Source organism: Ursus arctos, unplaced genomic scaffold (genome assembly GCF_023065955.2).
Source record: "Ursus arctos isolate Adak ecotype North America unplaced genomic scaffold, UrsArc2.0 scaffold_19, whole genome shotgun sequence".
Taxonomy (NCBI): Eukaryota; Metazoa; Chordata; class Mammalia; order Carnivora; family Ursidae; genus Ursus; species Ursus arctos.
Genome location: NW_026622863.1, coordinates 652214 through 675734, shown reverse-complemented (window position 1 = coordinate 675734; position 23521 = coordinate 652214). Strand labels below are relative to the sequence as shown.

Sequence of the window (23521 nt, the reverse complement as noted above, 5' to 3'; positions counted from 1 at the left end):
TGTCCTCCCCCATCATTACTACCATAAAAAGCTCTCCTACTGTTTTAGATCAGTGGACGGAAAGGAGACAGAGCCTCGAGCCAGGGCCCCTGGGGGAGTAATGGGATAATGAGAAGTCCTTCAACAGTCATCCAGTCAAACCCAAAAGAGTTAAGTCACTTTCCCAAGATCCTAAACCAAGCTAATGGTTGAACTTGAACAAAAAAGCCGTATTGCCAGAATCACACCAAAGAAGTGGTATAGTTATAGGGTGAAAGGCAGTATCTGCTCTACCAACACTGGACCGTGGCCTCGTGGCATCTCACGGCCTTGCTGGGACAAAAAGCATCTGCTGCAGCACATCCTGGTCCCTAAAGATGCAGGTACACCAGGGACACTTGTACCTACCATCGAGCACCATCACCACCGCCAGAGCAGCTCTCCTTCCTCCCTGTGCTGTGCTCCCCCTGCAGGCCCCCAGTGCTTGACTCAGGTCCCAACCCCAGGGGCTCCAGGGCAAAGGTGCAGAAAGCAGTGGAGGGCTCCCTGTTAGCCCCTTCCTCGTGACCAGGAGGAACACAGTCTGCAGGAACCGGAAGGCCAACTTCAAAGTGCACACACTGCATTTCAGAGAGCAGGAAAGACCAGGCTGAAGAGTAAGCTACGCTGCCCACCTCGTCCCAGGGCTGACGTGCTGCACAGACTTCCTGAACCACAGGGAAAGTGCCGTTCCAGAGGGTAGACATGTACAGATGAGATGCTAAATGCAGCTCACACACAGCCAGAAGCCAGCTACTCCACGAAGAAAATAACCACACGTGACTAATAGCAACATCTGAAGTTCACTTTCCCCTGAGATGCCCGCACAGCAAATCACAACACTGTCCTCTCACTAGCACACTTAACCAGGACCCCTGGGAGGGCTCCGAGAACACAACCTGGTGTGGGCAAACACACTCTCTGACCCACCCTCATACCTTCCACACTTATGAGATCGGTGTGATCAGCGTAACTACTTATGATTACAACTGTTGATTCTATTTCTTCCTCAGACATACAGGTGACGGCTTAAGTCTCGGCAGGCGGGACCCACTGGTCAGGGTCGGTCCTGGGCCCCAGCCCAAGTGACCATCTAGACCAGCCGACTTCTGGAGGACAGCCTCAGGGCCATCTGGACTCTATAAAACAGGAGCCGCTCTCCCCCAGCATGGAAGGAGGCCTCCCCCCGCACCAAACCAGACTGTCCAGTGGAGGGGCGGTCAGGTCTGCCTCTGAGCTGGGGGGTCCCAAACATCCTCCACCACCTGTTGAGCCTCAGCTCCCCTTGCCTCACCCACCAAAGCAACGCACACCCACTGCCCCCAGCTCTGACCTCTGCCTGGTGGGGTCTCCCTAAGGTTCAAGCCCCAAGACACAAACTCAGCTGAACCCTTGCTTTGATCTGGAAAAGTTCCCTAATGCTGCCTCTGTCCCATCCCTTCCCTCTTCAAATCTTCACCTCCTCTCTGCAAATCTCCTTCCTCTGAATCCCGATTAACCAGGGGTGCTACTGGACTGTTTGTTTAGATGCCTGCACTGCTGATATTTGAGGTGAACTGTGAGAACCTGAGGTCTACTAACAATGAATGCAGCACTAAGGCCCAACAAGTACTCAGGAAAAGAAAAATCCGGCAAGGAAAACAATCCCTAGATGCTCTGGAACAGACTCAGACTGACACACAACTGTGCTTGCCTGCACGTGGACAAAGTGGGGCGGGGGGGAGGGGGTCCTCAACGTTGCAAAAAGATAAAACTTGTAAATAATTATTTTCATGGTAATTTCCTTCATCTTCTCCCCTCCCCCATATCCTTTAAATATGTCCCTTATGCATAAAAACTCTTTTAAAAACTTTACTACCAGGGGCGCCTGAGTGGCTCCGTCATTAAGCGTCTGCCTTCGGCTCAGGACGTGATCCCAGAATCCTGGGATCGAGCCCCATATTGGGCTCCTCTGCTGGGAGCCTGCTTCTTCCTCTCCCACTCCCCCTGCTTGTGTTCCCTCTCTCACTGGCTGTCTCTCTCTCTGTCAAATAAATAATAAAATAAAATCTTAAAAAAACAAAAACAAAAACAACACTTTACTACCAGTCTTGCAAAGGCATAGTATTTTTTTAAGAGATGGAAGGGGAGGAGCAGAGGGAGAGAGAGAATCTCCATGAGACTCCACACCCAGCGCAGAGCCTGACCTGGGGCTTGATCCCATGACCCTGAGATCATGACCCGAGCTGTAATCAAGAGTCCATCACTTAACCAACAGAGCCACCCAGGTACCCCCCCAAATGTACAGTACTTTAACAGAAATCAACCAGATCTTGTGCTTACTGATCTCACCAAAAAGAGTCTGCAAGAGAGCAGGGTTCAGCAGCTCACAGCCACCGTCTGTCTCTGAATTCACTTTCCCTGGAACACAAGCAAGCTCTCTTGTGTCTGCAGCCTCTGTGGCTGGCCAGGCCGAGCACGCTGGCTAGCAGGCCCTGCCCCAAGCTGCCTGCCCCGTCAAGCCCCCGGAGAGGACAGACAGACGGCCCGAGGCAGCGCGTGTGGTGAACGAGTGCTCCCTGCACTTCTCGGCTGCATCACTTATGCAGCGTCTCCTGGGAAAATGGTCATTTGGGTCATTTCGGTTCGGAGGAGAGGAGCCCCTCTAGAAAGCCTTGAGTAAAGAAAGCACTTGAGCACCTGTGTCCAGGTAAGGCATGGAAAAGACAGGAGTCCAAACACCCAAGTTCAAAAACCATGTGATTAATATGTCCGTATGCATGTATGAACGATGACTTGGTAAACACAGAGGTCTACCGTCCCAGTGAGTGATGCTTCGTCCCAATTCTCAATCCTGACACGGAAGCCTAATCACCACGACAATTTCCGCAGAAAATAACAAAAATGTAGAGGTATTAAAAAGGTATTAAACTAAACTTATGAGTTATGAAGGTACAGATAATTCAGGGGGGAAACAGCAGTAACAGGATTTTAAGTACGATGAGCTAGCATGGTATTTCCTCAGCGTTTTCTCTAAGACACAGATATACAAAAAGATCTTAAATATTAACAGCCTAAGAAAAACACATCTAAATTTGTAAACAAACCTGAGTATGAACCTGGTGATATGCAAACACAGTCTGAATTTAGCAGCGACTAGAAGATCAGGAAGGATGAGCAGCAGCACGCCCTGCAGTCCGAGTCTCCATGTGCAAAGACCACACGCGCGCACACACACACGCACACGCACGCACACGCGCGCACACACACACACGCACGCACACGCACGCACGTACACACACGCGCACGCACGCACGCACACGCACACACGCACACACACCGCTGTGGTCAGGAGCCACTTCTGTGACAACCACAGCCAGGAAAAGCAGAGCAGAGGAGACAGAGTCTGGAGGACTGAGAAGACACCCCTTGGGCACTCTTCCCTTTAGTGCATGTTTCTGTGGGAGGTGTGGGACTGGGGAGGGATTTTGTCAAGGTGAAAGTCCTTTTAGGCCCATGTCATTGTACAAGGTACAGACGGCACACGAGCAGTGTAAGGTCAAGGTGTCTCTATAGCCATAGCCAAGCCCAGGCATCCGTCTGGACGTACTCATTCTGCTACTCCCCGAGAGGGGCCGACCGACAGAAACAAGACTCAGCACATGCCGTCACCCGTGCCCACTAATACGCTTCAAAAAGCTGGCCCTAAAATGTGTGAAGCTGGGACAAGCCCGGAAAGCCTCTGCGACTGCTTCCTGGAAGGTGAGGACAGCCCCATGCCTGCCCCACGCTAGCCATGAAGCGGTTTCAGGAGCGGTCTGCAGTCAGCAGGCTATGGAAGGAGGCTGACTCTCATCTCCGCAGACAAGGCACACTTGGGCATTTTATCTCATTTTAAAAATCGAAGGATTTCTGAGATAGACTGTCTACCGGTTTCTAAGTGGAATGAAAACTGTACAAGGTTATTTATAAGCCATCAGATAATGAAAAGCAGCAGCAGTGTACAGGTGAACAGGGCTCTCAATGTGCCCTGGAACCCAGATGTTGGGCTGAGAGCCTGGAGAGGCACAGCCGGCGTGAGCCAACTGTGCGCGCACACCTCCACGGGGCAGCCAGCAGCAGCTCCTGCAGTGCGCTCGACACCAGCACGCTTCCGCGGGCCACCCCTGCGTCATCTCTGCTCTCGTGGATGCAAACTCTTCAGGATGCAGTGCACACAGCCCCGCGTACGTCAGATGCGTGCCTGCTTGCCAGGAGAGGACTGGCACTGAGCGGGGGGAAGGGAGGGCAGATGGGATGTCACCACCATGTATGCTGTAACTACTTCCAATAATTTCTTAAGAAACAGAATTTTCATCTCACAATTTTGAAAATACAAAAAAAAAAAAAATTAGAAACCAACCTGCTGCAGGACCTTACCATTTCATAGTTTCCAATCCTCATTTCTTAAACACATACATCTTCGTCTTTATTCACCAAACATTCTATTTTCTGCATCTCTGAGCTGCTCAAGCTCTGATCCAGGTCCAAATATAAATGAGTATACATCAAACACCTCCCTTCTACCAAGAAAGCCACTGTGAAAGATGTTATTTCTGGCATCCCAGTTGCAAAGTGATGATGCATTTTTAACTCCCGTCCTCCTAAGTTGTGGACGACCATGAGCTTCAGGTACCTGACGGCAAGCTGCTCTGGAGCACCTGCACCCGTGGGGTCTGCACACCCTGCAGGTGTGCTAAGGACACCGCCCAACCCAGGGAGGTGCCCTGGGCAGAACATTTTTGCTGTAAGGCCCAATAGGTCTTCCCTTAAAAACAAAAACAACAGAACACAGGTTCATTTGCAGAAAATCTAGAGAAAAGTGCAGGGCAACTTGATTGAGCTGCTGAACTGACAGCCAGAGTCTCTCCTACCAGTTTGCTTTCTGAGGGGGGAGGCGGGAGAGGAGGGGGGGAGGAGAGTGCTGGAGAGAGCTGGTGGCAAATATGCAAGTAAGTTCTCACTGAAGTGACCGGCACTAGCACTGCACAATTCTGGCCTCAGAGATGATGAGACCCACACCCCAGAAGTCATTCCTGAGGTCAGGGACACAGTGACAACTGAAGACAGAGTGAAGACAGTGCGCAGAACTGCTCCACGGCACAGATGCAGGCCCAGGCCCTGAGCAAACTGTTCATCATCCAACCAAAAAGGGAGCGCAGGGGTGGGCATCAGAGAGGGGCGGCCAGAAGGGAGGCCTGAGAATCTCCCCAAACGCCCACACCTGTCAGTCCAGACATGCTGTCTGAAGGAGCGACAGCTTCCCCACCGTAAAAGCCCCAACCTCACACTGTCGACAAAAAAACGTATCATGACAAGAATTCTAGTTCACACAAGACTACAGGACTTTCTAGTTATGCGAACAAGTGACTCACACAGGGTGACATACTTTCCGACGCCCAGAAGGAAGGAGGAGTTAATCCTGCACAGAGGTCAAAAGGAAGGAGATGGTCACAATGAACCCCCAGGTTCAGGGAGACTGTGGAACCTGCCCCACACGGCACCCTCCCTCCCTGCAGGCGGGTTATCACCTTCATCTCCAACAAGAGAGAGCCTGCAGAGGCCGTGCAGGCTGTCCAAGGGGCCTGCTGCACGGGGAGCAGCACAAGACAGCTGGGGGGACAGCACAGCCCCAGGTCAGGTCCCTTTCCAAGTGCCTTCACCCTGGCAGCTCATTCCAGGTGAACACACGTCCTCAGCTGGCCCATGAAGCAGAGCCTCAGGACTCTTCCCAAGAAACTTTTACCGGCAGAGGAGAAAGCTCCGGGAACCCAGACTCACTGCCTTGGGTTGCCAAGTCCCGTGAACCAGTATCTCATCCCTGAACGGAGCCAGCTGGACTCAGGGTTTGAAGCACCCCCCACGAGGATCCCCAAGGACAATGCACACAGCTGTGGTCCCACACAGCCGCATTCATCTGTCCAAAGCCAGAAAAAAGCCCCACCAACAGGCTTCTTAGGAAACACAGTCCGGTGAACCCACCTTTCAAATTCTCCTCTCAAGAAACTGAGGCCCTTCAGTGACTACGATTCAGGCTGGAGGGTATTTGGGTGGGTGGGTGTGTGTGTTTTCACCGTACTTACCTCATCATCAAGTGTTTAGTGAACACTCTCTGCCGTGTGTTTAGTGAGCACACGAACAGATGTGACAGGGGCAGGAGAAAGCCACAGGAGACCTCTAAGAGCCGTGCGTCACGCACCTGGTGACCACAGTGCAGCCATTCAAGCTCTCCGGGCCGTGGCCTGGCCGTGTGGCACTCAGGGCTCCTGAGTTTCTTCAAGGGTACATTCTTTGGCGGCATTCCCTGAGGCCTGGGACAGGTGACAGTGTGTCTGCACTGACCCAGCTCCTCCCTCCTTCCCCTAGAGTCCTCAAAGCCATCAGAAACATTAAAGGCTAGTGGCCGCTGCAGGGGACGCCCGAAGCAGAGTTGAGAGAAATGTGTCACTTCGGCCTCTGCTTCACCTGAAGGCCTCGCCTTCCAGCCTCACCAAGGAGGACAGACCATCATCGAAGCCGTGTATGTAGTCCTAACTGTGCCATGTCAATAGCTCTTTCTGGTCTGGATTTTCAGCTTTCATACCACTGTCAGCTATTAAAAGCTACTGAAAACACCTAACATAAAGTGCTAACTCAGGCCTGGCTCGTACTTCCCATCCCCCTAGCGCTGCAATCCAGACGCTTGACTCAAGGGGTCTGGAGAAAGGGAGAGGAAATGAAATGCGGTCTCTCTTTGCAAACAACTGTTTAATGTGGAAACAGCAGTACATTTTTCCTGTAAAACACTTAGACAATATGGATGCACGGAAGGAGAGCTAAGGACGACTCCCCACCACCCATGTCTCTCAGCAGGACACTGCTGTGTTTTTTCTTTCTTTCTTTCTTTTTTTTTTTTTTTTTTTTTTTTTTTAGGTAGGCTCCACACCCAACATGCAGCCCAACATGATCCTGAGATCAAGACCTGAGCTGAGATCAAGAGTTGGACACTTAATGGAGACTGAGCCACTCGGGCTCCCTGGTGTGCATTTTTTTAGCCAAAAACAAGATCCCATGAACCCACTGCTTAACGGGCTTAGGTTTCGGAACCAATGCTCCCCACCTCTCCACTTAAGTTTACGAGCGTTAGGCAGGAGCAAACTTTCTCTCCATCAACACGGAAACACAACTCATGACCCAGACCTGCCGTACCTGGCTCCATACTAGTTTATAAAATGGCGAGGACCCATAATCCTGACCTTGCTCCACTGCTCAGTGGAGCAGGAGGAGAGCCAGAATGGCATGATTCGTCTGTCCCAAGGTGCTGCAGAACGTGCACGTCCTGCCTCGCAGAGCAGAGCACAGGCTACCCTCAGTCACTCGCTCTCCAGTGGGACTGGCCACCACAGTTAACACAGAACGATGACCTTGGACAAACCTCAGACATCAGCCTTCAGTTATGGCCTCCCTACTGGACAGCTCCCTCCCAACTCGGACCAGTCCCTGTGGCTCTGATGGTTCTCTTGTCTTCAGGCAGCTGCTAAAAGAGTGTGACCAGCAGCCTCTTGCCACCTGGAAATATGTGCCTCTGACATAAGGCAAAAGAGATGTGTGGTGCTGATTAAAGACAGAGATAGGGTATGGGGACCAAGGTCATCTGGAATATAAACAGGGAGGAACGACAAAGGAAACGATTATTTTGTGGTTAAAAGTTGCAAGGTAACAGACACCTACCAGGAGTGAGGTGATTGAAAGTTCCCAAGGAAATCCAAATGCTTCCTCCTGGCTGTGACTGCCTAGCTTCTGGGGGGGGGGGGAAATGACATTAACAACCCCCGCATACACATGGATGCCTGTACAAGGAAGTGACCCTGGAAGAAGGCTGCACCAGGAACATGCGGAACTAGGCAGCTAGAGTCAAGTCGCGGCCTCACGGGTGTCAAGTGGACAGTCAGACAGACAAAAGCCAAGAATCTTTTTTTTTTTTAAAGATTTTATTTATTTGACACAGAGAGAGACACAGTGAGAGAGACAGCACAGCAGGGGGAGTGGGAGAAGGAGACGCAGGCTTCCCACCAAGCAGGGAGGCCGACGAGAGGCTCGATCCCAGGACCCTCGGACCATGCCCCGAGCCGAAGACAGATGCCCAACGACTGAGCTACCCAGGCGCCCCTGAAAGCTAAGAATCTGAGCCAGGTTATGATGGCACCAAATGGGCATATGTGCAGATCCCACAGACCTGGAGAGCCTGGCCTGGCCCCACCCCACCCCCACCTTCCTGTTCCCATTACAGTGTCCATGAATTTCAGGCAGAGAGGTAACCGCATTTCACACCCACTAGTGCCACACAGGAATTTCCCGTGTTTTATATCTGTCAACCTCAGCTCCCCTTGAAGGAGGCACTCCAGTGAAATCAACCGGCAAGATAAAGAATCCAAATGGTTCCCCCTGTGTCATCGATCTTCAACTCGGAGAAGGATATTCAGACCCCACCCTCAAACCCTGAGGCCTGGAGCACTTAGGGAAGGGACTGACATGACTGCTCCAGCCAAACCCAGAGAGAGCCAGCCTGCTGCGAGGTGGACGGAGCTACCCATGCACAGCCTTCAGGAATTCTGGGATGGATAGATGTTCAAGCGGGGACAGAAGTCCAAGCACACCTTGGGGTGCCTGGGTAGCTCCATCGGTTGAGCGTCCCACTTTTGGTTTTGTCTCAGGTCATGATCTCAGGATCGTGAGAGGCTGGGCTCTGCGCTCAGCGTGGAGTCTGACTGAGACTCTCCTTCTGCCCCTCCCCTGCTCTCTTTCAAATAAAATATATAAAATCCTTGAACAAGAAAAGAAGAAGAAGAAAAAGAAGGAAGGAAGGAAGGAAGCAAGAAAAAGAGAAAGAAAGAGAGAAAGAAAGAAAGAAAGAAAGAAAGAAAGAAAGAAAGAAAAGAAAAAGAAAGAAGAAAAAGAAGAGAAAAGGAAAAAAAAAAAAGAAGGAAAGGAGAAAGGAAAGGAAAAGAAGTAGTAGTCGTCCAAGCACACCTCGTGAAGGAGGCTGACTTGTCTGGGAACATATTCCCCCTTTTGTGCAGGCAGCCACTTGCGCTGGACTTGTTCTGAGCCAGGAAGATTAAGGAGTGAGTCCAACAGTCACCTAGGTATCAAAATACAGCAAGATCCAGAATACAACACCTATCTCCACACACCAATATGGAAAGAACAATGACAAAATCTGAACTCAAGAGATCAGGGGCAGAACAATGAGAAGGTGCCTCTGACCAGATCAAATACGGGGGGCTCGCACAGATGGGGGTGACCAGAGGGGGGCGGAGGTCAGGGGAGGACCAAAACATTCACTGTGGAAAGGGGCAGATTAGGTCTTACCAGGTCTCACGACAAGAAAACCACAGTGACTCCGAGAGATGATAGATGAGGGGTAAATCCACTGTGGGATCATTTCACAACACACACATCCAATCACTATTCCGTACACCTTAACGGTGTACAGTGTTACGTGTAACTGTATCTCAATACAACTGGGGGGAAACGTCACCAAACTTTAAGACTGGGGAGGGAGAGGAAACCATGTTTTGCTGCCTCTCACCGCAAGCAGATGGCCTCTGGCCTTACAGTCACCCTCTACAGAAATCACATCGAACGGCAGCAGACAGACGCACGGGAGGTCAGTGAGCTGTTCACGGGCCTGTGTGGGTGCGTGCATGTGTGGGGACACAGTAAGAGGTGGCCTTTCATGGCAGAGTCTGTATGAGAGAAGGGAGAGCTTCCAGGTCATAGTAACGGTCAAAAAGGGAACGCGAGTCTGTCTTTCCCTGGCCTCTTCACAAAACAATAAAACACCCACCTGCACATGGCCTCAAGTGGCAGGGAAGGTGTTCAAGTTTAGGGAAGAATGCGCCTGTGAGAGCCCTAGCTATGATCAAAACACCCGCCTCACAGCAAGTCAGACTGGAGGGGGGCTCTTTCCGATGGCCACCAGCAAGAGACGAATAAAAACAGAGAAGGCCAGGTCCAAGTGTCCAAGCTACTTACAATTCTGCCTTCAGAAATGCAGTTTATGGGGCACCTGGGTGGCACAGTCAGTTGGGCGTCCACCTCTTGGTTTCCGCTCGAGTCATGATCTCAGCCCTGAGATCGAGACCCACATCGGCTCCTCGTTCAGCGGGGAGTCTGCTTGAGATTCTCTCTGCCTCTCCTTCTGCCTCTCCCCTGCCTCACACATGCGTTCTCTCATACATCTTTAAAAAAAAAAAACTTAAAAAAAGGAAATGCCATTTATTACCAACTATTAAACAAACAAAACAGATGTTTTATGGCATTTCCAAATTTATATTCTCTTCATTATTCTCTGATCAGACCACTGAGTTAGTTGGGAAAACACCGACTCAGCGTTTTGTAGGCCACCTTACAAACAGAACCTTTCTGATAGTGTTCTGCTGTAACTCTTCTGAAAACAAATTTCAAGAGAAGGTTCCAATTCTCCACGGCTAAGAACAGATCTCCAGTGGTTTACAACCAGAACGCGTGAATGGACAGCTTGCGTACTGACGAGGACAGAGAAAATTCTGATCCGCCACATCGGCCATGACCGAACAGACAGCCATCACACTCCTAAGGGTCTTGGCCTCTGGCTACGAAGTGACCACCTACCCAACCAACCTCCCCTCCAAGCCAGAAAACTGGGGAAAGCCCATTCTGCAAGTCAACAGCCACCAGCACGGCTCCTCCCTCATTGTGCAGAGGGGAGGCATGAGAAGAACCCAGAGAATGCGCATGTCCCTGTGGCTGGGCCAAGAGCTGCTCTTTAAGGCCTCCTCAGTCCCAATGAGTGAGAAGTGAGAAGCCAGAGGTCTTGTTCCCAATAACAAATATGATCAAAGGACCATGTCTGCCTTCTTCACTCAAACGTTTTCAAAGACTTCAGAAACAAATTCATTTTAGTATAACCCATCAGCCACGGCCTTTGAAAGAAAATCCCATTCAGCACTATTCTTCATTTTTTGGTACCAGAAAGCCCGGTGCTGGTATAGGGACATGACCGTGTGGAGACCCTGCTGCTGGGTGACATGGGGACAAGGCTCCCCGAGGGGACCAAGAGCTTGGTGCCTCAGCCAGACACATATGCTAGACTGCCACCACCTGCCTACCAGGAGACGCTCTCTCTGTCCAATCACACAGGGGCTTGTGCAGGAAGGACCACCACCCGGACACACCACAGGGAAACTGGGGACAGTGAACGTCTCCAATATGGGTGCCACTCGGTCATTTTCATTACTGCCCATGCCATGAGCTACCCCAGGGTCCCCAAACCTCCACAACAAACCGTGGAGGGCCAAACTTTAATATTTTAGCTCATTTCATTAAAGGAGAGAAGGAACTCTAAGCCCTTTCAACTGGCTTTAAAAAGTTAAGAACACAATCTCAACAAAGTCATGGGAAGTAACCGGCTTTGTCTTATTCGCCAAAGCCAAAAGGGGTGCCAGGGTTTCCTTATTACTCCACAGATTTTCATTTTTTACGTAAAGCCCTTACTGATTAAAAAATACTGGACTTCAGATGAACAATTTATCTATTTTTAATGTGGGCCAAAAAATAACAAAATCCACGCTGCAAAAACGAATTCATGTAAAGAATCACCTTTTCACAAGTTAGGTGAGTAAGGGAGACAAGGCGCACAGCAGCACACCCAGGCTCTCAAAGGCAGGACAGACAGTGCCAGGGCACCTGCCTATGCTCCTCCTCGCTGCCCTACACATGAGCACCCGTCCTTCAGAGCCGAGAGCCGATGGCGGCACGACCTCTCACCAAGGCCTCAGGGCCCCAGCAAGGCCCTCTGTCCTCTGCTGTGATGGCTGAGAATGGAGGAGCCAGCGTGCTCTGGGGTGGAGGAGGCCTTCTCTTCCCTAGAAGGAATGCTGCAGGGGTGGGGCACTGGGAGCTGCGGCACCGCTCACACCTGCCAGGGAACGGTGTTTCTACAAGAAGCCTGCAGGACACAAGTAATGACGGAGGTGCAAACCCTGACCTAGTGAAATCACCTCTCACCTTCTGGTAGGTGCAAAGAGCAGATACTTTCACAAGTTATAAACACTGTTATTTAAGAAAACATGGCTTTGACCAGCACAGATTACATCAAGCCAAAACAAAAACCACAGAGTCATTTTCAGACAATACAAGGACTTCTTTTAAACAGTATGTTCATAAATTGGAAACCTGAAGACTGCAGCCTATCGCTGGCCAAGCTGCAGGCAAGCGGACATCTGGTCATGGCGGCATGCCCAAAATGCATGCCCCTGGCACCAGCCAAGACACCCGGAATCACTCGTGAACACCCCAGGTCAAGAGGCAGGAAGGGCTTCATTGTGTCAACACAGAGTCCCCAGAGCCTCCCAGCACCGGCTGTGGTCGGAGGCCGAGGGCCCTCCACGCATGCACAAGACCCCGTGAGGAGCCAGCGGACAGCACTCCAGACGGGTGGGAACACGGGAGGCGCAAGAGCAGGGAGAGACAGACCATGCCCGCTGGCGATGGTGAAAGCAGGCAGTGAAGCCCAACTAAGGAACAGTGCTGGGCAGGAGAGGCACACAAGACTTCTGGGACATGACACCAAGTTAAAGACACACCACAGCAAGTCGGCTGACTAATGCAGCTGGAATGTAAACACAGGGGAGGGAGGGTCAGAAGGACATGCTTCTGGCTGAGCCGCACTACCTCCCGCCTGGAGAAGAGAAGGCGGGTGGGGACTGCCGTGAGGTCGGGAGGGGGCGCTCTCACGGTTCACACTGCACACTTGTGAGTCTGAGGCACTTTTATTAAGACGGCACCCATCTTGTGGAACGCTGTCGTAAACATTCACTTGGGGGGGGGACTGTACTCCCCTACTGGGTTCTTTTTTTTTCCCCAATCTTTTCCTTTTTTTATTTTGAAATCATTTAAACTGATAAAAAAGGTGCAGAGCTCCTGTATACCCTTCATTAGGCTTCCCATAACGTTAAAACCACACACTATCCCAGTGAAATGATCAGACTCCGAAGACCCAGACACCATGCTACTAAAAAAGCACAGGCCTCACTCCAATTTGACCACCCTGCTCCAGTCCAGGCCCCAGGCTGTACTTAGGGTCATGCTCCTTATTACTTTGTAATGATATAAAACGAAACAATACTTTTTTTTTTAAGATTTTATTTATTTATTCGACAGAGATAGAGACAGCCAACGAGAGAGGGAACACAAGCAGGGGGAGTTGGAGAGGAAGAAGCAGGCCCATAGCGGAGGAGCCCGATGTGGGGCTCGATCCCAGAACGCCGGGATCACGCCCTGAGCCGAAGGCAGACGCTTAACCGCTGTGCCACCCAGGCGCCCCGAAACAATACTTTTTTTTTTTTTTTAAAGATTTTATTTATTTATTTGACAGAGAGAGAGACAGCCAGCGAGAGAGGGAACACAAGCAGGGGGAGTGGGAGAGGAAGAAGCAGGCTCATAGCTGAAGAGCCTGATGTGGGGCTCGATCCCTTAACGCTGCGATCACGCCCTGAGCCAAAGGCAGGCGCTTAACCGCTGTGCCACCCAGGCGCCCCCCGAAACAATACTTTTTTAAATAACATAAAACAGAGTGGAAGCAGTTTCTGCTTTGCACGCAGGTCTGTCAAACATGCACAGAGTTTATTTTAAAAAACAAAACAAAAAAAAACCCTCAAGAGGATTAAAAAGCCAGAACACTACGTGTGTGTGTGTGTGTGTGTGTGTGTGTGTGTGTGTCAACGGGAATATTTAGATCAGAGAAGACACAGTTTGAAGGAAATTATCCAGAGGCGTGCAGACGTCCCCCTGGGTCTTTGGTGAGCAGGAAACAACCCGGGGCAGGCAGGGAAGCACGCACAGAGGAGAGGCAGGGCCCAGCTCCAATGGCCAGACTGTGGCACAGGCACTGGTGGGGGGTAGGCGGAGCACTAGCCCAAAACTGAGAGAGGCCCTGGCCTGCCTCACAAATCCTAAAACCAAGAGCTGAAAGGAGCAAACTGTTTCCAAGAACTAAGTGGATCCCAGAACAAAGCCCAGGAAGAGTCACGGGAATACAGAACTATGCCGCACCCACAGAGGCAAAACTCAGTGTCAGGCATCCAGGTACTCCCAGACACGGAAGCTGAACAGTGTGAGCACAATATAAACACACGCGAGTCCATGCTGACATCAGTAAGTGACTGAGGAAACACAAACCTTCCCCTCCCCTTGCTTGTGCGCTAGGCTCTGGGCCTGCTCTGAAGGACAGAGGACAAAAGGGGGGCTGTGACTGCACCATGCAGGACCACGACCAGGCGGCCGAGGCTAGCCCCCACAGGCCACGGTGACAGCACGCACCCCAGACCGGATGTGAGGAGAAGACACGCCCTCTCTGTGGTCATCTCCCCCCAAAATCAAAAACGCAGTGGAGAAGAAGACATCACACAAACCCAAGCAGAGGACATCCTACAGAACGCTGGCTGGAGCGCCTGAGGACTCTCAAGGTCACGAGGACCAAGAAAGACTGAGAAGCTGTCCCAGAACAGAGGAGACCCAGGAGACAGGACGGTTCAGTGTGCCGGATGTGGTGCTGGGACAGAGAAGGGACATCAGGCAGAATGGAGGAGATGTGAATGAAGTCTGAAGTTGTGCTGACAGCGGTGCGCCGATGCTGGCTGCTGTTTTAAGGAACGTGCCACACTAACGTAAGATGTCAGCACTGAGAGAAAGCCGGAAGAGAGGTGTACAGGAACTCTCTATTATCTTTAAAACTTTTCTGAAAATCTGGGAAGTTTTCCAAAATACAAAGTATACTGAAAAAAATACCCCCAGGCATCCAATTAAGAAAACAGCAAATAAGAAGAAAAAACAGTCGACTGAAACGAACCCAGAGTTGACACAGATGGCAAACTTAGCAGATGCAGACATTAGTCAGTTAATACATGTGAACCAGAGACATGCGAGGTGAAGACTACGCCTGTGGGAGAGGGGACACACACCAGGTGGGACTGCCAGCAGCAGAGGCGTTCAGAAGGGAAGACCAGGGACACTGAGCACAGACCAGAGGCGATGCAGAGAAAGAGCAAGCAAGTTAGGGTCAGCAAGCGGGCAGCCACAAGCACTTCAACAGCCGAGCACTGGTGGCCCCACAGGGGTGAGGGGCAGAAAGATCTCTGAAGAAATAAAGCACAAAGAGTTCAAATTCTGATGCAAAAACTGTAACCTCGGAGATGCAAGGCACTCCATGAAGCCCAAGCAAAGACACATGAAGGACACCACACCATGGCCCACCACAGAGAGCAACGGTCTTAAAAGCAGCCAGCGCGGAACCAGCAAGCAGAGAGGAGAGACGGGACGACAGCAGGTCCGTGGGGAGCAAGGTGAGCACACGCCAGGCGGCATCCGTGAAGAACTCAAACAAAAATATCTGTCGTCTTTCAAGTCAACACCCACTGGAAATCTTCCAGAAACACAGGTGCCGCTGAGGGTCACACAAGTCTGTGAAGACGCACACCGGCATCACGGTGCACTCCAGATGGGAGGACTGCAAGTGTGGGAACTGTCGGGTAAGGATGGTGATGGGGGTCCTTCTACGGGAGGGAGAGGACGGGGGATCCAAACAGGAATCTTCACCAGAAGTGAAGAGCACCAGAAATGGCAAGGACACAGCAAATACTTCAGACTTTTCTTCTGAAGACGGTCTGTTGTTTCAACAAAAACAACAGCAACCAAGTCCATAAAGCAAAATGTACGACAACAGCACAAAGGCTGGAAGGATACCATTTTAAGGTTCTCATGCTATGAAAGTGGTACTTGAAAGTACATTTAAGCCCAATCACATCAACAATCATACTAGGTGTAAACAAATCGTCACACACCCATTAAAAAGGGAAAGATTGTCAGCTGGGTGCACTCCGTAACAATTTTCTTTACGTCTCAAAATTTTCAAAATAAAAGTTTTTTTAAAGTACATGGATGATGGGACGCCTGGGTGGCTCAGTTGGTGAAGCGTCTGCCTACAGCTCAGGTCATGATCCCAGGGTCCTGGAATCAAGCCCCGCATCGGGCTCCCTGCTCAGTGGGGAGTCTCCTTCTCCCTCTCCCTCTCTAATAAATAAATCTAAAAAAAAAAAAAAAGTACATGGATGCTATTCCTGTCCCCCCCCCCAATTTTTTTAAGAAGATTTTAGTTATTTATTTGAGAGAGAGCGTGCGCACGAGCTGCGGGCAGGAGGCAGAGGAAGAGGGAGAAGCAGACTCTCCGCTGAGCAGGGAGCCCGACATAGGACTCGATCACAGGACCCTGAGATCAGGACCCGAGGCAAAGGCAGCCACCCAACCAACTGAGCAACTCAGGTGCCCCCCCAACTTCTTTAAATTCTTAAAATAAGAAGGAAAGGCATGTGAAAGTTGGCTTAAAAAGATGGGACTTGTTAAAGTTCAAAAGAGAATTAGCAAATATAGCCGAATGCCCTTCTTCAGAGGCCCTCACCATTGAAACAAAACTAATAAAGAAATTTGTAATCCTCCTTTGATGTCTTTGCTGGGCAGTGTTATACCAACTTCCCTCATGAATGTCAGGCTGAAAGACAAAGTGTAGTTTACCCCAGCAGCAGACCAAGTCCACCAGAGGTCAAGAGTACTGGGACTCTCAACATGAATGGAGCTAGAGGGTATTATGCTAAGTGAAATAAGTCGGTCAGAGAAAGACAGAGAGAGGCAAACCAAGAAACAGACTCTCAGCTAGAGAGAACACCCTGATGGTCACCAGAGGGGCGGTGGGGGGGATGGGAGCACAAGTGAAGGAATGCACTTGTCACGATGAGCACTGAATAATGTATAGAACTGAATCACTAGATTCTATACCTGAAACTAATATAACACTGTACGTTAACTAAACTGGAATTGAAATTATATAGGGAAAAACCTGTCTTAAAAAAAAAACAAAAAAAAAAAAACAGGAAAAGACAGTCAATTGGATTTTTTTTTTTTTTAAAGATTTATTTTAGAAAAAGAGAGGAGGCAGATGGACAGGAAGAGAAGCAGACTCCCCAAGAGTCAGCTGGATGCTTAACCGACTGAGCTGCCCGAGGAGCCCCAGCTGGGTCTCTTTAAAGGCAATGCCCAACCCCTATAAGGCTGCCTACAAGAAACCGTCTTTAAATATACAAATAGTTTAAACTTAAAAAGATGGGAAAGGATGCATGCTAATACTAGTCGAGAGAGCAGCTGTTTTAATATCAGACATCATCAGAGGTAAGGTCATTTCATAACGATGAAGAGGCAGCTTCACCAAGGGGACGTAACAGCCTCTAAAAACTCAGCTTCAAAATAAACGAAGTAAAAACTGAAAGAACTGTGGGGAGAAATACACAAAACCACAATCATCAGAGATTTCAAGACCCTTTTCTGAGTAACTGATAGGACAGATACACAGAAAATCAGTAAGGAACATGACTGCCCACCTCTAAACGGTAGTAATGAGACTCATTACCTGGATGGTGGGGTTTAAACTAGATTCCCAACCCCCCTCCTTTTGCATATTTTATTGTATTTTATACAATAGGTGGAAAAGGGAAAGAAGAAAAACAGTTTCTCTTCTGAGAACTTCAAGATGGGCCTCTTGGTCTGTTCTCTAAACAAAAGGAAAGCAGCGAGGCACAACCTGAGGTTCTTAGGATAGAGCATGGTCCCTCATTCAGAAACATTCACTGAGCTTCTGCCTTGCAGGCTACCTTGACTGGACCGTGGAACCTCGCTGCATCTAGTCCCTAGAGGACAGGCTATCAGAGGTGACCCAACACCACCCACAAGCTCATCAACAGCCTCAGGCCCAGGGCCTGCACCGCTCAATGCCAAACTCCTGGACCAGAACACTCCCCACAAAGGATCCTTTTTCCTGAACACTAAGTTTGGGGGGTGAGGGGAGATCCACTGGAAACAGCTTTTACCCAATTCCATCACCTAAGCAAGAAAACATTTGAGAGTGAACCTGTGTCTAATCACCACAGGCGATCTTTCCTAGCATCCGAAATAACGAGTGGCCCTCATCGTGTCATTTAACAAAGGCACTTCAACACTCATTTACTCCTTCCTCCACCACCCAGAACTGATTAAGCTTAAAACCAAGTAAGTAAGATGCTTCAGTAGCAACTCTGAACTGTTAGACAATTATGTCAAAGTACCCACATCCACTCCGGAAGAACCTCCCCTGCTACCCTGTACCGGGCTGCAGCTCTGGCCCTCTCCTTGTCCACTGCACTGAAACGAATCGGGAAGCAGGACGGGGGAGAGAGGAGTAAAACTGTAACTTAATCCATACAGGCCTGGGAAAAACCAAACAGTGTTCATGGTGACACATCGACGTGAGACCTGCACTAGCCAAGGGCTGCCCCCATAGGTCTGAAGTGGCCCAGTACACAGCTGTGTGGCCAGCGCATGAGCTCACGCAGCTCTGCTGGGCAGCCCAGGAAAGGCCCAGGAAAGCCTTGCATTCTTCGCAATCCCTCCCTCTGTTGTTGTGGGTCTCACCTTCCTCAGAACCATCAACTTCACAGGAGGTGGGGCGGTGTGGCTACCAAAGAAGAAAGGCCTGTTTCGAGTTGAAACAAAAACAATTAAATAGGGTTTCAGACTAAAGTCTCACCACAAATATTTGGAAATTAAGCTTGACTTTTTGGGTTCTTCTGAGTGGGCTTCAGTCTAAAACACATCATTGTTATTGCTTCTTGAGACCATTTTAAAGCCCTAAAATTGCATAGTAAAAAATAACAGGAAGACTCTCTGACCTCCATGTACCATGAGGTTTAACTATGTAATAATGTGCAGATCAGAACACAGGCATCTGATTTCGCGAACTAGGAAAATGACCTACAATACCTACACATTATCCATTCAAAGAACACGACAGCGGGAGAGATTACTTTTGTACGTCCTTTAATCTCTTTAAGAAAAACATCAAACCTGCCTGCTGAAGATGACTGTGTCCCGTTAAGGTACTTGTGTTGCTCTGTTCTGCTCATAAACAAACCTTCCTTCTTTTCCCTGCCTCTTCTCCGTGTGTGTGTACACACACACACGCAAGTGCACGCAAGCACATGCACACAGATATACACACATGTGGGTACTCCAGGCCTCAACTTCCTGTTCTAAATGGTCTCCCAAACCCTGGACACCCCTTGCAATGGTCCCTTTTCCCACGGACTCCTCAAGTCCATCATGACCGATGCACAGCTTCCCCAACCATCCCCTTCTTTCTGTCTCCTGTCTCTGTGGGGACACCGCTGTCCTTCTAGTGACCACACCTCCAGGATCTGGTTACTCTGCTTCCCAAGCCCACGTTCTATGGGGCGTTCCCTCAGGCCCCTGGCCCCAGAGCAGCCAAGGAGACAGAGCCTCATGCCTGCCTTCCTGGGATTCCTGACCCACAGCTCCCTTCTCACACACGCTATCAGGATGCTCCCTAGCCTGGCGTTCAGCACGCACTCCAGCTAAGCCGTCACTCTCCACCTGGAAACCCAGTCAAGTTTCACACAGCGTCTTGCACCAACAGGTGCTAACTATTTACCCAACAGAAGGATATATGTCAGCGAGAATTACCTTTTTTATTTGTAGAAAAAAACTGATGCCAAAAAAAGAATGACAAAGTTCTTTAATAGGGACTGACATAATTCTGAGGACTACAAATAAGGAAAGCTCACATTACCATTTGTCAAAAAAGGAAGTGGGCCCTGACCAACAGTTCTGAATGATGCATATCCAGCCATGCTAGTGACTCACAGGGATGCTCCTCTGTGGCCCCTTTCGTGACGTCCCAATGTGGAGCACTCAGCAGTCTTTCGCACAGTCTAATGCAGAGCTGAGCAGCTCAAGGGTCCCTGCTGGTCCACCCCACAACGTGGCCCTGTGCTAAGACTGCAACTCCAACTGGGCTTCCAGGTCACAGAAAACAAAGGGCCTCAACCCCGCCAGACCTGCCCTGCCACTCTCAACAACCAACACATAAAATGCCTCTGACAGATAAGAAAGAGTGTTTTTTCCTCCTCATCTCAATAAAACCTGAAAAAGATAATTTCCTATATGGGAATGATATTTTAAAGATATACAGGATTTTACAGCACAGTTCATAATCACTGGCCTAAAGAATTAAAAACAAGAGGGGCACCTGGGTGGCTCGGTTGTTAGGCGTCTGCCTTCGGCTCAGGGAGTGATCCCAGGGTCCTGCTTCTTCCTCTCCCACTCCCCCTGCTTGTGTTCCCTCTCTCACTGGCTGTCTTTCTCTGTCAAATAAATAAATAAAATCTTAGGGGAAAAACAAAAGAATTAAAAACAAGAGGTTGCTGGGGCTGGGAAGCCTGGGTGGCCCAGTCAGTTAACCGTTAGCCCTCAGCTCAGGTCATGATCCCAGGATCCTGGGATCAAGCCCCACATCAGGCTCTCTGCTCAGCAGGGAGCCTGCTTCTCCCGCTGGTCCTGGCCCAGCTCGCTATCTTAGTCTCTCTCTCAAATAAATAAATTTAAAATCTTAAAAAAAAAAAAAAAAAAGAGGTTGCTGGGGCGCCTGGGTGGCTGAGTCAGTAAGCATCCGACTCCTGGTTTTGGCTCAGGTCATGATCTCAGGGTGGTGAGATCGAGAGCCACCATCAGGCTCCACACTCAGCACAGACTCTGCTTGGGTTTCTCTCTCCCTCTTACCTTCCCCACTGAGCTTGCATGTATGCGCTCTCACTCACTCTCAAATAAATAAATAAATCTTCAAAGAAAAAAAAAAAACCCACAAACAAACCAGGAGGTTGCCGAGGTGTTGAAAAACGTCCAGGGTCCTCATTTCCAATTAAAGCAAATCAGCTCCAGCCTCATATGAAAGTCTGTCTCATGGTCTCATCACAGCCAATTCAGAGACAGCAATTTTTAAAGAGACTGCCATAACCTGAGTATATGGAACTTCATAACTTTAAGAAGTTCTCCTACCTAGCAAATATGTAATGATATATTTTATTTTTTTTTTTTAAGATTTTATTTATTTATGTGACAGAGAGACAGCCAGCGAGAGAGGGAACACAGCAGGCGAGTGAGAGAGGAAGAAGCAGGCTCCCAGCGGAGGAGCCCGATGTGGGACTCGATCCCGGAACGCCGGGATCACGCCCTGAGCCGAAGGCAGACGCTTTAACGACTGCGCTACCCAGGCGCCCCATAATGATATATTTTAAGTCACTGCAATCCATATCATCTTTAAAGATCCGCAAGATTTGGAAAAACAGACAAATTTTTAAACCCAGTGACCGGGCTGACTAAAAGGTAAGATTAAAGTGAGCAGTGGGGGCGCCGGGGGGGCTCAGTCGTTGGGCGGCTGCCTTCGGCTCAGGGCGTGATCCCGGCGTGATGGGATCGAGCCTCACATCGGGCTCCTCTGCTATGAGCCTGCTGCTTCCTCTCCCACTCCCCCTGCCTGTGTTCCCTCTCTCGCTGGCTGTCTGTCAAATAAATAAATAAAAGACTTTTTAAAAAAAAGAAAAAAGAAAACACGATTTAAAATTTTAAGTGTCCTTTTGTAAACCCCAACCCAGTAACACCCTCCGAATCTTAAGATGAAAGGATCTATAATCATGTAGTGCAGGTATCCTCTAATTTACAGAGGAGGAAATGAAGGTCTGCATGCCTCAAGGGGCTGGGGTGGGGGAGGGCTGCAGCTCGGGGTGAACAGACTGGTTCCGAGTCATCCCAAGTGCCCGCGGTCCCTCTTCCCTGGGACGTGCACTCTGCCAGGTAGGATTTGGCATCAGAATACAACGAGGACCTGAGCAGCAATCCTGTTGCTCAATCAACAGAGCTTACACTCAAAAATGACCAGAAAGGACCACAGGATACTCTATGTGTTGAGCAAATGGATAAAATTAAATTGTCTTTGGAGAACTTGGTGACATCCTGAAACAGCTAAAGACCCCAGTGAACTCTAAGAGTTCTAAACCCAGGTGAAGAATCACGAGTCCAGTCTCTGAAAGAAAAGTTAAGTGGCGTGAACTCAGGTACACTGGCTGGACACACTCAAGTGTGCTTCCCAAGGGGTCCTGGCAAGGGTCTCGCACACCTCTGGATCAGGAGGTGTCCCCTCAGAGCCAGGCTACAGCCTGGGGCTGTCCTTCTCCCTGGGTGGGTTTCAGCATCACAGGGACAGTTTCCTGAGGTAGATGCCTCTTAAAACCACTGGGCGGATGCCTGAGCGGGATGTGCTGAGGAACACGGTGGCAGGAGCGAGCTTGTCCCCTGCTTAGCCCAAATCCCATCCCTGCCCGAGTCCCTGTCCAAAGTTGCTTTCGGTTTGTTTTAAATTTACACCATTTTGGAGCAGATTTGGCAAACTGTGAAGGCCCCAAGCACCAGCACAGGAAGGTGACTTGGGCTCTCTGCACATGTGACACTTTGGGGGGGGGGGGGGGACGACAGGCTGGAGGCACAAACCAGAGATACCACATCCCCCACATGCTCCCGACCGGCCGTGTAAAGCCCAGCGGCACCCCATGACCTCCCCGAGCTGAGTGTCTCTGACGGGCACTGCCTGGGTCACGCAGACGACACGGCAGTGAGTGACCTGAGCGGCACATTTACATTAGCACACGCGGCAAGACTACGAGCTACACAATGTGAAATGTTCCTCCACGTTTCGGGTGAAACACTTCCCAGAAAGCCCCCACTGACAGGAAGACCCCACACTCCCTGGCGCCTGGTCCGCTCGCGCTCTCCTGCTTCAGGAACTCCGTGAAAGACCCACACCTGCCAGCTCAGCCCAGTCACAAAGATGCTCTCCAACAACCGCCGTGTGGCCCTGTCTCTCGCTGGTCTCAGGCTGACCCAACAAGAACGCAGAGCCCACCTGTCCCAACCGCAGTCTAAGACCACATCGACCACAGCCTCATTTCCTGGAAGGTCTGTGCTGTATGGGGGAGACACCTCGGGAGAAGCCAAAACCCCGCTGTTTCACATGTACGCTGAGGCTGAACTTCACAAATGTTCGACCAGGATTAGGCAGCTGGTGGTGGCTTAAAAAGTACTTTCCCATCAAAATGATTTGGTTTGTCCAAATTATTTTCTGTCCTTATTAAGAGATGAATTAATCTCCTTATTTCTTTCTTGATGATTTGAAGTTATAAAAGTTGTCCAGCTTTGTTCAATAAAATTCTGCAAATAAAAAAAAAAAAAACCACACAACTACTTCCCCAACAACAGTGTCTAGTGCACAGACGCCTACGGCCTCCAGGGAGGGTCCAGAGTGCACACTGCTGGGCACGCCAAGGAGCACAGCTGTGCGATGACACCGCGCTCCAGACTCACACCCACCACAGGATCCAAAGCGAGGAGCAGCTCTGGAGTCAGCCGGGCGAGCGGCCAGCCTGGCCTCACTGAGGCATAGCAGGACCCACCGGAACAGGCTCACCTAAGAAAAGGAGCCCTCTGGCAAGTCAGGGGTCAGCACACTCTTGTGGGCAGCTGGCGCTCCAGCCAA

The 23521-nt window shown here is 50.1% G+C and overlaps 1 protein-coding gene across 8 annotated transcripts in view; it reads right to left on the bottom strand.

The window, feature by feature from the left end:
* Nucleotides 1–23521, bottom strand: part of ANKRD11 (ankyrin repeat domain containing 11) — a 186663-nt gene that overhangs the window by 79230 nt on the left and 83912 nt on the right. Inside the window, exon 3 of one of the 8 annotated variants that reach the window (XM_057314665.1) lies at nt 20186–20300. The exons of the other annotated variants lie outside the window; for them this stretch is intronic. The gene's annotated coding sequence lies outside the window, so the exon portion shown is untranslated. The remainder of the gene's footprint in view (nt 1–20185; nt 20301–23521) is intronic. 8 annotated transcript variants of the gene reach the window in all.